The sequence below is a fragment of the Oncorhynchus gorbuscha genome, unplaced genomic scaffold (assembly GCF_021184085.1).
Source record: "Oncorhynchus gorbuscha isolate QuinsamMale2020 ecotype Even-year unplaced genomic scaffold, OgorEven_v1.0 Un_scaffold_3419, whole genome shotgun sequence".
NCBI lineage: Eukaryota > Metazoa > Chordata > Actinopteri > Salmoniformes > Salmonidae > Oncorhynchus > Oncorhynchus gorbuscha.
In genome coordinates this window covers 17,501-35,000 of record NW_025747659.1, presented here as the reverse complement: position 1 = coordinate 35,000, position 17,500 = coordinate 17,501, and the positions used below count along the sequence as shown (strand labels likewise).

Here is a 17,500-nt window from a genome sequence, read left to right as displayed (position 1 = left end):
GTAACCTGATCCTGAATATAGCCAACCAGTAACCTGATCCTGAATATAGCCAACCAGTAACCTGATCCTGAATATAGTCAAACAGTAACCTGATCCTGAATATAGCCAACCAGTAACCTGATCCTGAATATAGCCAACCAGTAACCTGATCCTGAATATAGCCAACCAGTAACCTGATCCTGAATATAGCCAACCAGTAACCTGATCCTGAATATAGCCAACCAGTAACCTGATCCTGAATATAGCCAACCAGTAACCTGATCCTGAATATAGCCAACCAGTAACCTGATCCTGAATATAGTCAACCAGTAGTTGAGGATATTGATCCTGATCCTGAATATAGTCAGCCAGTAGTTGAGGATATTGATCCTGATCCTGAATATAGTCAGCCAGTAGTTGAGGATATTGAACAGTTACCTGATCCTGAATATAGTCAGCCAGTAGTTGAGGATATTGATCCTGATCCTGAATATAGTCAGCCAGTAGTTGAGGATATTGATCCTGATCCTGAATATAGTCAACCAGTAGTTGAGGATATTGATCCTGATCCTGAATATAGTCAGCCAGTAGTTGAGGATATTGATCCTGATCCTGAATATAGTCAGCCAGTAGTTGAGGATATTGATCCTGAATATAGTCAGCCAGTAGTTGAGGATATTGATCCTGAATATAGTCAGCCAGTAGTTGAGGATATTGATCCTGATCCTGAATATAGTCAGCCAGTAGTTGAGGATATTGATCCTGAATATAGTCAGCCAGTAGTTGAGGATATTGATCCTGAATATAGTCAGCCAGTAGTTGAGGATATTGATCCTGAATATAGTCAGCCAGTAGTTGAGGATATTGATCCTGATCCTGAATATAGTCAGCCAGTAGTTGAGGATATTGATCCAGTAGTTGATATTGATCCTGACCTGAATATAGTCAGCCAGTAGTTGAGGATATTGATCCTGAATATAGTCAGCCAGTAGTTGAGGATATTGATCCTGAATATAGTCAGCCAGTAGTTGAGGATATTGATCCTGAATATAGTCAGCCAGTAGTTGAGGATATTGATCCTGATCCTATAGTCAGCCAGTATATAGTCAGCCAGTAGTTGAGGATATTGATCCTGAATATAGTCAGCCAGTAGTTGAGGATATTGATCCTGATCCTGAATATAGTCAGCCAGTAGTTGAGGATATTGATCCTGAATATAGTCAGCCAGTAGTTGAGGATATTGAACAGTTACCTGATCCTGAATATAGTCAGCCAGTAGTTGAGGATATTGATCCTGATCCTGAATATAGTCAGCCAGTAGTTGAGGATATTGATCCTGAATATAGTCAGCCAGTAGTTGAGGATATTGATCCTGATCCTGAATATAGTCAGCCAGTAGTTGAGGATATTGATCCTGAATATAGTCAGCCAGTAGTTGAGGATATTGATCCTGAATATAGTCAGCCAGTAGTTGAGGATATTGATCCTGAATATAGTCAGCCAGTAGTTGAGGATATTGATCCTGATCCTGAATATAGTCAGCCAGTAGTTGAGGATATTGATCCTGATTCTGAATATAGTCAGCCAGTAGTTGAGGATATTGATCCTGAATATAGTCAGCCAGTAGTTGAGGATATTGATCCTGAATATAGTCAGCCAGTAGTTGAGGATATTGATCCTATAGTCAGCCAGTAGTTGAGGATATTGATCCTGAATATAGTCAGCCAGTAGTTGAGGATATTGATCCTGAATATAGTCAGCCAGTAGTTGAGGATATTGATCCTGAATATAGTCAGCCAGTAGTTGAGGATATTGATCCTGATCCTGGAATATAGTCAGCCAGTAGTTGAGGATATTGATCCTGAATATAGTCAGCCAGTAGTTGAGGATATTGATCCTGATTCTGAATATAGTCAGCCAGTAGTTGAGGATATTGATCCTGAATATAGTCAGCCAGTAGTTGAGGATATTGATCCTGATCCTGAATATAGTCAGCCAGTAGTTGAGGATATTGATTCTGAATATAGTCAGCCAGTAGTTGAGGATATTGATCCTGAATATAGTCAGCCAGTTGAGGATATTGATCCTGAATATAGTCATATTGATCCTGATCCTGAATATAGTCAGCCAGTAGTTGAGGATATTGATCCTGAATATAGTCAGCCAGTAGTTGAGGATATTGATCCTGATCCTGAATATAGTCAGCCAGTAGTTGAGGATATTGATCCTGATCCTGAATATAGTCAGCCAGTAGTTGAGGATATTGATCCTGATCCTGAATATAGTCAGCCAGTAGTTGAGGATATTGAACCTGATTCTGAATATAGTCAGCCAGTAGTTGAGGATATTGATCCTGATCCTGAATATAGTCAGCCAGTAGTTGAGGATATTGATCCTGAAATATAGTCAGCCAGTAGTTGAGGATATTGATCCTGATCCTGAATATAGTCAGCCAGTAGTTGAGGATATTGATCCTGAATATAGTCAGCCAGTAGTTGAGGATATTGATCCTGAATATAGTCAACCAGTAGTTGAGGATATTGATCCTGATCCTGAATATAGTCAGCCAGTAGTTGAGGATATTGATCCTGAATATAGTCAGCCAGTAGTTGAGGATATTGATCCTGAATATAGTCAGCCAGTAGTTGAGGATATTGATCCTGATCCTGAATATAGTCAGCCAGTAGTTGAGGATATTGATCCTGAATATAGTCAGCCAGTAGTTGAGGATATTGATCCTGATCCTGAATATAGTCAGCCAGTAGTTGAGGATATTGATCCTGATCCTGGAATATAGTCAGCCAGTAGTTGAGGATATTGATCCTGAATATAGTCAGCCAGTAGTTGAGGATATTGATCCTGAATATAGTCAGCCAGTAGTTGAGGATATTGATCCTGAATATAGTCAGCCAGTAGTTGAGGATATTGATCCTGATCCTGAATATAGTCAGCCAGTAGTTGAGGATATTGATCCTGATCTGAATATAGTCAGCCAGTAGTTGAGGATATTGATCCTGAATATAGTCAGCCAGTAGTTGAGGATATTGATCCTGATCCTGAATATAGTCAGCCAGTAGTTGAGGATATTGATCCTGAATATAGTCAGTTGAGGATATTGATCCAGTAGTTGAGGATATTGATCCTGATCCTGAATATAGTCAGCCAGTAGTTGAGGATATTGAACCTGATCCTGAATATAGTCAGCCAGTAGTTGAGGATATTGATCCTGATCCTGAATATAGTCAGCCAGTAGTTGAGGATATTGAACAGTTACCTGATCCTGAATATAGTCAGCCAGTAGTTGAGGATATTGATCCTCCTGAATATAGTCAGCCAGTAGTTGAGGATATTGATCCTGATCCTGAATATAGTCAGCCAGTAGTTGAGGATATTGATCCTGATCCTGAATATAGTCAGCCAGTAGTTGAGGATATTGATCCTGAATATAGTCAGCCAGTAGTTGAGGATATTGATCCTGAATATAGTCAACCAGTAGTTGAGGATATTGATCCTGAATATAGTCAGCCAGTAGTTGAGGATATTGATCCTGAATATAGTCAGCCAGTAGTTGAGGATATTGATCCTGAATATAGTCAGCCAGTAGTTGAGGATATTGATCCTGAATATAGTCAGCCAGTAGTTGAGGATATTGAGGATCCTGATCCTGAATATAGTCAGCCAGTAGTTGAGGATATTGATCCTGAATATAGTCAGCCAGTAGTTGAGGATATTGATTGATCCTGAATATAGTCAGCCAGTAGTTGAGGATATTGATCCTCCTGAATATAGTCAGCCAGTAGTTGAGGATATTGATCCTGATCCTGAATATAGTCAGCCAGTAGTTGAGGATATTGATCCTGAATATAGTCAGCCAGTAGTTGAGGATATTGATCCTGAATATAGTCAACCAGTAGTTGAGGATATTGATCCTGATCCTGAATATAGTCAGCCAGTAGTTGAGGATATTGATCCTGAATAGTCAGCCTGAAATATAGTCAGCCAGTAGTTGAGGATATTGATCCTGAATATAGTCAGCCAGTAGTTGAGGATATTGATCCTGAATATAGTCAGCCAGTAGTTGAGGATATTGAACAGTCCTGATCCTGAATATAGTCAGCCAGTAGTTGAGGATATTGATCCTGAATATAGTCAGCCAGTAGTTGAGGATATTGAGCCAGTGATCCTGAATATAGTCAGCCAGTAGTTGAGGATATTGATCCTGAATATAGTCAGCCAGTAGTTGAGGATATTGATCCTGAATATAGTCAGCCAGTAGTTGAGGATATTGATCCTGAAATATAGTCAGCCAGTAGTTGAGGATATTGATCCTGATCCTGAATATAGTCAGCCAGTAGTTGAGGATATTGATCCTGAATATAGTCAGCCAGTAGTTGAGGATATTGATCCTGATCCTGATATAGTCAGCCAGTAGTTGAGGATATTGATCCTGATCCTGAATATAGTCAGCCAGTAGTTGAGGATATTGATCCTGAATATAGTCAGCCAGTAGTTGAGGATATTGATCCTGAATATAGTCAGCCAGTAGTTGAGGATATTGAACAGTTACTGATCCTGAATATAGTCAGCCAGTAGTTGAGGATATTGATAGTTAGCTGATCCTGAATATAGTCAGCCAGTAGTTGAGGATATTGATCCTGAATATAGTCAGCCAGTAGTTGAGGATATTGATCCTGATCCTATATAGTCAGCCAGTAGTTGAGGATATTGATCCTGAATATAGTCAGCCAGTAGTTGAGGATATTGATCCTGAATATAGTCAGCCAGTAGTTGAGGATATTGATCCTGAATATAGTCAGCCAGTAGTTGAGGATATTGATCCTGAATATAGTCAGCCAGTAGTTGAGGATATTGATCCTGAAATATAGTCAGCCAGTAGTTGAGGATATTGATCCTGAATATAGTCAGCCAGTAGTTGAGGATATTGATCCTGAATATAGTCAGCCAGTAGTTGAGGATATTGATCCTGGAATATAGTCAGCCAGTAGTAGGATATTGATCCTGAGTCAGCCAGTAGTTGAGGATATTGATCCTGAATATAGTCAGCCAGTAGTTGAGGATATTGATCCTGATCCTGAATATAGTCAGCCAGTAGTTGAGGATATTGATCCTGATCCTGAATATAGTCAGCCAGTAGTTGAGGATATTGATCCTGATCCTGAATATAGTCAGCCAGTAGTTGAGGATATTGATCCTGAATATAGTCAGCCAGTAGTTGAGGATATTGATCCTGATCCTGAATATAGTCAGCCAGTAGTTGAGGATATTGATCCTGAATATAGTCAGCCAGTAGTTGAGGATATTGATCCTGAATATAGTCAGCCAGTAGTTGAGGATATTGATCCTGATCCTGAATATAGTCAGCCAGTAGTTGAGGATATTGATCCTGAATATAGTCAGCCAGTAGTTGAGGATATTGATCCTGATCCTGAATATAGTCAGCCAGTAGTTGAGGATATTGATCCTGAATATAGTCAGCCAGTAGTTGAGGATATTGATCCTGATCCTGAATATAGTCAGCCAGTAGTTGAGGATTGATCCTGAATATAGTCCTGATCCTGAATATAGTCAGCCAGTAGTTGAGGATATTGATCCTGAATATAGTCAGCCAGTAGTTGAGGATATTGATCCTGAATATAGTCAGCCAGTAGTTGAGGATATTGATCCTGAATATAGTCAGCCAGTAGTTGAGATATTGATCCTGAATATAGTCAGCCAGTAGTTGAGGATAGTCAGCCAGTGATCCTGATCCTGAATATAGTCAGCCAGTAGTTGAGGATATTGATCCTGATCCTGAATATAGTCAGCCAGTAGTTGAGGATATTGATCCTGAAATATAGTCAGCCAGTAGTTGAGGATATTGATCCTGAATATAGTCAGCCAGTAGTTGAGGATATTGATCCTGATCCTGAATATAGTCAGCCAGTAGTTGAGGATATATTGATCCTGAATATAGTCAGCCAGTAGTTGAGGATATTGATCCTGATTCTGAATATAGTCAGCCAGTAGTTGAGGATATTGATCCTGATCCTGAATATAGTCAGCCAGTAGTTGAGGATATTGATCCTGATCCTGAATATAGTCAGCCAGTAGTTGAGGATATTGATCCTGAATATAGTCAGCCAGTAGTTGAGGATATTGATCCTGATCCTGAATATAGTCAGCCAGTAGTTGAGGATATTGATCCTGAATATAGTCAGCCAGTAGTTGAGGATATTGATCCTGAATATAGTCAGCCAGTAGTTGAGGATATTGATCCTGAATATAGTCAGCCAGTAGTTGAGGATATTGATCCTGAATATAGTCAGCCAGTAGTTGAGGATATTGTCCTGAATATAGTCAGCAGTAGTTGAGGATATTGAACAGTTACCTGATCCTGAATATAGTCAGCCAGTAGTTGAGGATATTGATCCTGAATATAGTCAGCCAGTGAATATTGAGTATAGTCAGCCAGTAGTTGAGGATATTGATCCTGAATATAGTCAGCCAGTAGTTGAGGATATTGATCCTGAAATATAGTCAGCCAGTAGTTGAGGATATTGATCCTGAATATAGTCAGCCAGTAGTTGAGGATATTGATCCTGAAATATCAGCCAGTAGTTGAGGATATTGATTCTGAATATAGTCAGCCAGTAGTTGAGGATATTGATCCTGAATATAGTCAGCCAGTAGTTGAGGATATTGATCCTGAATATAGTCAACCAGTAGTTGAGGATATTGATCCTGATCCTGAATATAGTCAGCCAGTAGTTGAGGATATTGATCCTGAATATAGTCAGCCAGTAGTTGAGGATATTGATCCTGAATATAGTCAGCCAGTAGTTGAGGATATTGAACAGTCCTGATCCTGAATATAGTCAGCCAGTAGTTGAGGATATTGATCCTGAATATAGTCAGCCAGTAGTTGAGGATATTGATCCTGATCCTGAATATAGTCAGCCAGTAGTTGAGGATATTGATCCTGAATATAGTCAGCCAGTATTGTCCTGAATATAAAGGCCAGTAGTTGAGGATATTGATCCTGAATATAGTCAGCCAGTAGTTGAGGATATTGATCCTGATCCTGAATATAGTCAGCCAGTAGTTGAGGATATTGATCCTGAATATAGTCAGCCAGTAGTTGAGGATATTGATCCTGAATATAGTCAGCCAGTAGTTGAGGATATTGCCTGAATATAGTCAGCCAGTAGTGAGGATATTGATCCTGAATATAGTCAGCCAGTAGTTGAGGATATTGATCCTGATCCTGAATATAGTCAGCCAGTAGTTGAGGATATTGATCCTGAAATATAGTCAGCCAGTAGTTGAGGATATTGATCCTGGATCCTGAATATAGTCAGCCAGTAGTTGAGGATATTGATCCTGAATATAGTCAGCCAGTAGTTGAGGATATTGATCCTGAATATAGTCAGCCAGTAGTTGAGGATATTGATCCTGAATATAGTCAGCCAGTAGTTGAGGATATTGATCCTGATCCTGGAATATAGTCAGCCAGTAGTTGAGGATATTGATCCTGAATATAGTCAGCCAGTAGTTGAGGATATTGATCCTGATCCTGAATATAGTCAGCCAGTAGTTGAGGATATTGATCCTGAATATAGTCAGCCAGTAGTTGAGGATATTGATCCTGAATATAGTCAGCCAGTAGTTGAGGATATTGAACAGTTACCTGATCCTGAATATAGTCAGCCAGTAGTTGAGGATATTGATCCTGAATATAGTCAGCCAGTAGTTGAGGATATTGATCCTGATCCTGAATATAGTCAGCCAGTAGTTGAGGATATTGATCCTGAATATAGTCAGCCAGTAGTTGAGGATATTGATCCTGAATATAGTCAGCCAGTAGTTGAGGATATTGATCCTGATCCTGAATATAGTCAGCCAGTAGTTGAGGATATTGATCCTGTCAGCCAGTCCTGAATATAGTCAGCCAGTAGTTGAGGATATTGATCCTGAATATAGTCAGCCAGTAGTTGAGGATATTGATCCTGAATATAGTCAACCAGTAGTTGAGGATATTGAGTCCTGAATATAGTCAGCCAGTAGTTGAGGATATTGATCCTGATCCTGAATATAGTCAGTCAGTAGTTGAGGATATTGATCCTGAATATAGTCAGCCAGTAGTTGAGGATATTGATCCTGAATATAGTCAGCCAGTAGTTGAGGATATTGATCCTGAATATAGTCAGCTTGAGGATATTGATCCTGAATATAGTCAGCCAGTAGTTGAGGATATTGATCCTGATCCTGAATATAGTCAACCAGTAGTTGAGGATATTGATCCTGAATATAGTCAGCCAGTAGTTGAGGATATTGATCCTGAATATAGTCAGCCAGTAGTTGAGGATATTGATCCTGAATATAGTCAACCAGTAGTTGAGGATATTGATCCTGATCCTGAATATAGTCAGCCAGTAGTTGAGGATATTGATCCTGATCCTGAATATAGTCAGCCAGTAGTTGAGGATATTGATCCTGAATATAGTCAGCCAGTAGTTGAGGATATTGATCCTGAATATAGTCAGCCAGTAGTTGAGGATATTGATCCTGATCCTGAATATAGTCAGCCAGTAGTTGAGGATATTGATCCTGATCCAGCCAGTAGTTGAATATTGATCAATATAGTCAACAGTAGTTGAGGATATTGATCCTGAATATAGTCAGCCAGTAGTTGAGGATATTGATCCTGAATATAGTCAGCCAGTAGTTGAGGATATTGTCAACCAGTTGACCTATTGATCCTGAATATAGTCAGCCAGTAGTTGAGGATATTGATCCTGAATATAGTCAGCCAGTAGTTGAGGATATTGATCCTGATCCTGAATATAGTCAGCCAGTAGTTGAGGATATTGATCCTGAATATAGTCAGCCAGTAGTTGAGGATATTGATCCTGAATATAGTCAGCCAGTAGTTGAGGATATTGATCCTGAAATATAGTCAGCCAGTAGTTGAGGATATTGATCCTGAATATAGTCAGCCAGTAGTTGAGGATATTGATCCTGAATATAGTCAGCCAGTAGTTGAGGATATTGATCCTGATCCTGAATATAGTCAGCCAGTAGTTGAGGATATTGATCCTGATCCTGAATATAGTCAGCCAGTAGTTGAGGATATTGATCCTGAATATAGTCAGCCAGTAGTTGAGGATATTGATCCTGAATATAGTCAGCCAGTAGTTGAGGATATTGATCCTGAATATAGTCAGCCAGTAGTTGAGGATATTGATCCTGAATATAGTCAGCCAGTAGTTGAGGATATTGATCCTGATCCTGAATATAGTCAGCCAGTAGTTGAGGATATTGATCCTGAATATAGTCAGCCAGTAGTTGAGGATATTGATCCTGAATATAGTCAGCCAGTAGTATGAGGTCATATTGAGGATATTGATCCTGATCCTGAATATAGTCAGCCAGTAGTTGAGGATATTGATCCTGAATATAGTCAGCCAGTAGTTGAGGATATTGATCCTGATCCTGAATATAGTCAGCCAGTAGTTGAGGATATTGATCCTCCTGAATATAGTCAGCCAGTAGTTGAGGATATTGATCCTGAATATAGTCAGCCAGTAGTTGAGGATATTGATCCTGATCCTGAATATAGTCAGCCAGTAGTTGAGGATATTGATCCTGAATATAGTCAGCCAGTAGTTGAGGATATTGATCCTGATCCTGAATATAGTCAGCCAGTAGTTGAGGATATTGATCCTGAATATAGTCAGCCAGTAGTTGAGATATAGTCAGCCAGTAGTTGAGGATATTGATCCTGATCCTGAATATAGTCAGCCAGTAGTTGAGGATATTGATCCTGAATATAGTCAGCCAGTAGTTGAGGATATTGATCCTGATCCTGAATATAGTCAGCCAGTAGTTGAGGATATTGATCCTGATCCTGAATATAGTCAGCCAGTAGTTGAGGATATTGATCCTGAATATAGTCAGCCAGTAGTTGAGGATATTGATCCTGAATATAGTCAGCCAGTAGTTGAGGATATTGATCCTGATCCTGATATAGTCAGCCAGTAGTTGAGGATATTGATCCTGATCCTGAATATAGTCAGCCAGTAGTTGAGGATATTGATCCTGAATATAGTCAATAGTAGTTGATCCTGAATATAGTCATAGTTGAGGATATTGATCCTGAATATAGTCAGCCAGTAGTTGAGGATATTGATCCTGATCCTGAATATAGTCAGCCAGTAGTTGAGGATATTGATCCTGATCCTGAATATAGTCAGCCAGTAGTTGAGGATATTGATCCTGAATATAGTCAGCCAGTAGTATAGTCCTGAATATAGTCAGCCAGTAGTTGAGGATATTGATCCTGATCCTGAATATAGTCAGCCAGTAGTTGAGGATATTGATCCTGAATATAGTCAGCCAGTAGTTGAGGATATTGATCCTGAATATAGTCAGCCAGTAGTTGAGGATATTGATCCTGATCCTGAATATAGTCAGCCAGTAGTTGAGGATATTGATCCTGAATATAGTCAGCCAGTAGTTGAGGATATTGATCCTGAATATAGTCAGCCAGTAGTTGAGGATATTGATCCTGATCCTGAATATAGTCAGCCAGTAGTTGAGGATATTGATCCTGATCCTGAATATAGTCAGCCAGTAGTTGAGGATATTGATCCTGAATATAGTCAGCCAGTAGTTGAGGATATTGATCCTGAATATAGTCAGCCAGTAGTTGAGGATATTGATCCTGATCCTGAATATAGTCAGCCAGTAGTTGAGGATATTGATCCTGATCCTGAATATAGTCAGCCAGTAGTTGAGGATATTGATCCTGAATATAGTCAGCCAGTAGTTGAGGATATTGATCCTGAATATAGTCAGCCAGTAGTTGAGGATATTGATCCTGAATATAGTCAGCCAGTATTGATATAGTCAGCCAGTAGTTGAGGATATTGATCCTGATCCTGAATATAGTCAGCCAGTAGTTGAGGATATTGATCCTGAATATAGTCAACCAGTAGTTGAGGATATTGATCCTGATTCTGAATATAGTCAGCCAGTAGTTGAGGATATTGAACCTGAATATAGTCAGCCAGTAGTTGAGGATATTGAGGATATTGATCCTGAATATAGTCAGCCAGTAGTTGAGGATATTGATCCTGATCCTGAATATAGTCAGCCAGTAGTTGAGGATATTGATCCTGAAATATAGTCAGCCAGTAGTTGAGGATATTGATCCTGATCCTGAATATAGTCAGCCAGTAGTTGAGGATATTGATCCTGAATATAGTCAGCCAGTAGTTGAGGATATTGATCCTGAATATAGTCAGCCAGTAGTTGAGGATATTGAACCCTGATCCTGAATATAGTCAGCCAGTAGTTGAGGATATTGATCCTGAATATAGTCAACCAGTAGTTGAATATAGTCCTGAGCCAGTAGTTGAGGATATTGATCCTGATCCTGAATATAGTCAGCCAGTAGTTGAGGATATTGATCCTGAATATAGTGATCCTGATATTGATCCTGAATATAGTCAGCCAGTAGTTGAGGATATTGATCCTGAATATAGTCAGCCAGTAGTTGAGGATATTGATCCTGATATAGAAGTTGATAGTCAATATAGTCAGCCAGTAGGATATTGATCCTGATCCTGAATATAGTCAGCCAGTAGTTGAGGATATTGATCCTGAAATATAGTCAGCCAGTAGTTGAGGATTGGATCCTGATCCTGAATATAGTCAGCCAGTAGTTGAGGATATTGATCCTGAATATAGTCAGCCAGTAGTTGAGGATATTGATCCTGATATAGTCCTAGTTGAGGATATTGAGTCAGCCAGTAGTTGAGGATATTGATCCTGAAATATAGTCAGCCAGTAGTTGAGGATATTGATCCTGAATATAGTCAGCCAGTAGTGAGGATATTGATCCTGATCCTGAATATAGTCAGCCAGTAGTTGAGGATATTGATCCTGATCCTGAATATAGTCAGCCAGTAGTTGAGGATATTGATCCTGATCCTGAATATAGTCAGCCAGTAGTTGAGGATATTGATCCTGATCCTGAATATAGTCAGCCAGTAGTTGAGGATATTGATCCTGAATATAGTCAGCTGTTGAGGATATTGTCAGCCAGTCAGTAGTTGAGGATATTGATCCTGAATATAGTCAGCCAGTAGTTGAGGATATTGATCCTGATTCTGAATATAGTCAGCCAGTAGTTGAGGATATTGATCCTGATCCTGAATATAGTCAGCCAGTAGTTGAGGATATTGATCCTGAATCCTATTGATCCTGAATATAGTCAGCCAGTAGTTGAGGATATTGATCCTGAAATATAGTCAGCCAGTAGTTGAGGATATTGATCCTGATCCTGAATATATTGTCAGCCAGTAGTTGAGGATATTGATCCTGAATATAGTCAGCCAGTAGTTGAGGATATTGATCCTGATCCTGAATATAGTCAGCCAGTAGTTGAGGATATTGATCCTGAATATAGTCAGCCAGTAGTTGAGGATATTGATCCTGATCCTGAATATAGTCAGCCAGTAGTTGAGGATATTGATCCTGATCCTGAATATAGTCAGCCAGTAGTTGAGGATATTGATCCTGATATAGTCAGCTGAATATAGTATAGTCAGCCAGTAGTTGAGGATATTGATCCTGAATATAGTCAGCCAGTAGTTGAGGATATTGATCCTCCTGAATATAGTCAGCCAGTAGTTGAGGATATTGATCCTGAATATAGTCAGCCAGTAGTTGAGATATTGATCCTGAATATAGTCAGCCAGTAGTTGAGGATATTGATCCTGATCCTGAATATAGTCAGCCAGTAGTTGAGGATATTGATCCTGAATATAGTCAGCCAGTAGTTGAGGATATTGATCCTGAATATAGTCAGCCAGTAGTTGAGGATATTGATCCTGAATATAGTCAGCCAGTAGTTGAGGATATTGATCCTGATCCTGAATATAGTCAGCCAGTAGTTGAGGATATTGATCCTGAATATAGTCCCAGTGTTGAGGATCCTGAATATAGTCAGCCAGTAGTTGAGGATATTGATCCTGATCCTGAATATAGTCAGCCAGTAGTTGAGGATATTGATCCTGATCCTGAATATAGTCAGCCAGTAGTTGAGATATTGATCCTGATCCTGAATATAGTCAGCCAGTAGTTGAGGATATTGATCCTGAATATAGTCAGCCAGTAGTTGAGGATATTGATCCTGATCCTGAATATAGTCAGCCAGTAGTTGAGGATATTGATCCTGTTGAGGATCCTGAATATAGTCAGCCAGTAGTTGAGGATATTGATCCTGATCCTGAATATAGTCAGCCAGTAGTTGAGGATATTGATCCTGAATATAGTCAGCCAGTAGTTGAGGATATTGAACCTGATCCTGAATATAGTCAGCCAGTAGTTGAGGATATTGATCCTGAATATAGTCAGCCAGTAGTTGAGGATATTGATCCTGATCCTGAATATAGTCAGCCAGTAGTTGAGGATATTGATCCTGATCCTGAATATAGTCAGCCAGTAGTTGAGGATATTGATCCTGATCCTGAATATAGTCAGCCAGTAGTTGAGGATATTGATCCTGAATATAGTCAGCCAGTAGTTGAGGATATTGATCCTGAATATAGTCAACCAGTAGTTGAGGATATTGATCCTGAATATAGTCAGCCAGTAGTTGAGGATATTGATCCTGAATATAGTCAGCCAGTAGTTGAGGATATTGATCCTGAATATAGTCAGCCAGTAGTTGAGGATATTGATCCTGATCCTGAATATAGTCAGCCAGTAGTTGAGGATATTGAACAGTTACCTGATCCTGAATATAGTCAGCCAGTAGTTGAGGATATTGATCCTGATCCTGAATATAGTCAGCCAGTAGTTGATTGATCCTGAATATAGTCAGCCAGTAGTTGAGGATCCTGAATATAGTCAGCCAGTAGTTGAGGATATTGATCCTGATCCTGAATATAGTCAGCCAGTAGTTGAGGATATTGATCCTGAATATAGTCAGCCAGTAGTTGAGGATATTGATCCTGATCCTGAATATAGTCAGCCAGTAGTTGAGGATATTGATCCTGAATATAGTCAGCCAGTAGTTGAGGATATTGATCCCCTGAATATAGTCAGCCAGTAGTTGAGGATATTGATCCTGATCCTGAATATAGTCAAAATAGTAGTTGAGGATATTGATCCTGATCCTGAATATAGTCAGCCAGTAGTTGAGGATATTGATCCTGATCCTGAATATAGTCAGCCAGTAGTTGAGGATATTGATCCTGAATATAGTCAACCAGTAGTTGAGGATATTGATCCTGATCCTGAATATAGTCAGCCAGTAGTTGAGGATATTGATCCTGATCCTGAATATAGTCAGCCAGTAGTTGAGGATATTGATCCTGAATATAGTCAGCCAGTAGTTGAGGATATTGATCCTGAATCCTGAATATAGTCAGCCAGTAGTTGAGGATATTGATCCTGATCCTGAATATAGTCAGCCAGTAGTTGAGGATATTGATCCTGAATATAGTCAGCCAGTAGTTGAGGATATTGATCCTGAATATAGTCAGCCAGTAGTTGAGGATATTGATCCTGATCCTGAATATAGTCAACCAGTAGTTGAGGATATTGAACCTGATCCTGAATATAGTCAGCCAGTAGTTGAGGATATTGATCCTGAATATAGTCAGCCAGTAGTTGAGGATATTGATCCCCGATCCTGAATATAGTCAGCCAGTAGTTGAGGATATTGATCCTGATCCTGAATATAGTCAGCCAGTAGTTGAGGATATTGATCCTGAATATAGTCAGCCAGTAGTTGAGGATATTGAACCTGATCCTGAATATAGTCAGCCAGTAGTTGAGGATATTGATCCTGAATATAGTCAGCCAGTAGTTGAGGATATTGATCCTGATCCTGAATATAGTCAGCCAGTAGTTGAGGATATTGATCCTGAATATAGTCAGCCAGTAGTTGAGGATATTGATCCTGAATATAGTCAGCCAGTAGTTGAGGATATTGATCCTGAATATAGTCAGCCAGTAGTTGAGGATATTGATCCTGATCCTGAATATAGTCAGCCAGTAGTTGAGGATATTGATCCTGATCCTGAATATAGTCAGCCAGTAGTTGAGGATATTGATCCTGAATATAGTCAGCCAGTAGTTGAGGATATTGATCCTGAATATAGTCAGCCAGTAGTTGAGGATATTGATCCTGAATATAGTCAGCCAGTAGTTGAGGATATTGATCCTGATCCTGAATATAGTCAGCCAGTAGTTGAGGATATTGATCCTGATCCTGAATATAGTCAGCCAGTAGTTGAGGATATTGATCCTGATCCTGAATATAGTCAACCAGTAGTTGAGGATATTGAACAGTTACCTGATCCTGAATATAGTCAGCCAGTAGTTGAGGATATTGAACAGGGCTCCCAGCAATCCACCTGTTTCAGATGGACATATAGAAAGATATCAATCAACATTAACATGTACGTCATTTAGCAGACACTCTTATCCATAGAGGCGTAGGCCCAATCCCAAATGGACCCCCTAAGCCCTGTGCACTTGGTGGAGATCTGAGAGGATTTGATTGGTAGAAGCAATATGGTTAAACAATTCACCTAGCCTATCAGAAGGCAAGATGGAGTCATAAGGGTCTAGGGGTCCATGTGGAACTGGGCCCCCACTAGTGCATAGGGGTGTAGGGTCTAGGGGTCCATGTGGAACTGGGCCCCCACTAGTGCATAGGGGTGTAGGGTCTAGGGGTCCATGTGGAACTGGGCCTCCACTAGTGCATAGGGGTGTAGGGTCTAGGGTCCATGTGGAACTGGGCCTCCACTAGTGCATAGGGGTGTAGGGTCTAGGGGTCCATGTGGAACTGGGCCTCCACTAGTGCATAGGGGTGTAGGGTCTAGGGGTCCATGTGGAACTGGGCCTCCACTAGTGCATAGGGGTGTAGGGTCTAGGGGTCCATGTGGAACTGGGCCTCCACTAGTGTATAGGGGTGTAGGGTCTAGGGGTCCATGTGGAACTGGGCCTCCACTAGTGCATAGGGTGTAGGGTCTAGGGGTCCATGTGGAACTGGGCCTCCACTAGTGCATAGGGGTGTAGGGTCTAGGGGTCCATGTGGAACTGGGCCTCCACTAGTGTATAGGGGTGTAGGGTCTAGGGGTCCATGTGGAACTGGGCCTCCACTAGTGCATAGGGGTGTAGGGTCTAGGGGTCCATGTGGAACTGGGCCTCCACTAGTGCATAGGGGTGTAGGGTCTAGGGAACTGGGCCTCACAGTCAAGTGCATTTGGAACTGGGCCTCACAGTCAAGTGCATTCAACTCAGGTAGTTAAGACAACCACATATATGAGTAACACAGGTAGCTAAGACAACCACATATATGAGTAACTCAGGTAGCTAAGACAACCACATACATGAGTAACTCAGGTAGCTAAGACAACCACATATATGAGTAACTCAGGTAGCTATGACAACTACATACATGAGTAACTCAGGTTACCTTGACAACCACATACATGAGTAACTCAGGTAGCTATGACAACCACCTATATGAGTAAGGTAGCTATGACAACCACCTATATGAGTAACAAGCCTCTGCCTTTTTCATTTGTGTGAAGGTCAGACCAACTCTACTGTAGAGGAGGACCAACGCGGGTCCTGTGAAACAACTAGACAAGCAGTGGGCTCTTACCTGCAGCTCCCATTACAATGAACAAGGGAATCTCATAGAGGTTGTAGGCCACACTCTGTAGACAGAGAGATAACACAGGGTTTAGGACTAGACACTCTGTAGACAGAGAGATAACACAGGGTTTAGGACTAGACACAATAACAGACAGGGAGACAACACAGGGTTTAGGACTAGACACAATAACAGACAGAGAGACAACACAGGGTTTAGAACTAGACACAATAACAGACAGGGAGACAACACAGGGTTTAGGACTAGACACAATAACAGACAGGGAGACAACACAGGGTTTAGGACTAGACACAATAACAGACAGGGAGACAACACAGGGTTTAGGACTAGACACAATAACAGACAGGGAGACAACACAGGGTTTAGAACTAGACACAATAACAGACAGGAGACAACACAGGGTTTAGGACTAGACACAATAACAGACAGACACTCACGTCACTCTCGAAGCGTCCGAAGTTGATAAGACCAGGGCTGGAGAGATCTCCAGGTTTATTATTGTAGATAGACAGGAAGAAATTCAGGGTGAATGTTGAGATCATGGACGCAAAGAACTGGAGAGGAATATAGGGAGGGAGGAGAGAGAAGGAAGAGAGAGGAGAAAGGAAGAGAGGAGAGAGAGACAGAGTCAGAGAGAGAGAGAGAGAGAGAGACAGAGAAAGGAAGAGGAGAGAGAGAGCGAGAGAGAGAAAGGGAGAAGAGAGAGCGAGAGAGTAGAGTAGAGAGAGAGAGAGAGAGAGAGAGAGAGAGACAGACAGACAGACAGACAGACAGAGACACAGAGGACATGTTGAGAGAGAGACAGACAGACAGAGACAC

The 17,500-nt window shown here is 40.6% G+C and overlaps 1 pseudogene; it reads right to left on the bottom strand.

The window, feature by feature from the left end:
* LOC124027645 overlaps positions 1-17,500 on the bottom strand; it is a 46,006-nt pseudogene that overhangs the window by 14,424 nt on the left and 14,082 nt on the right.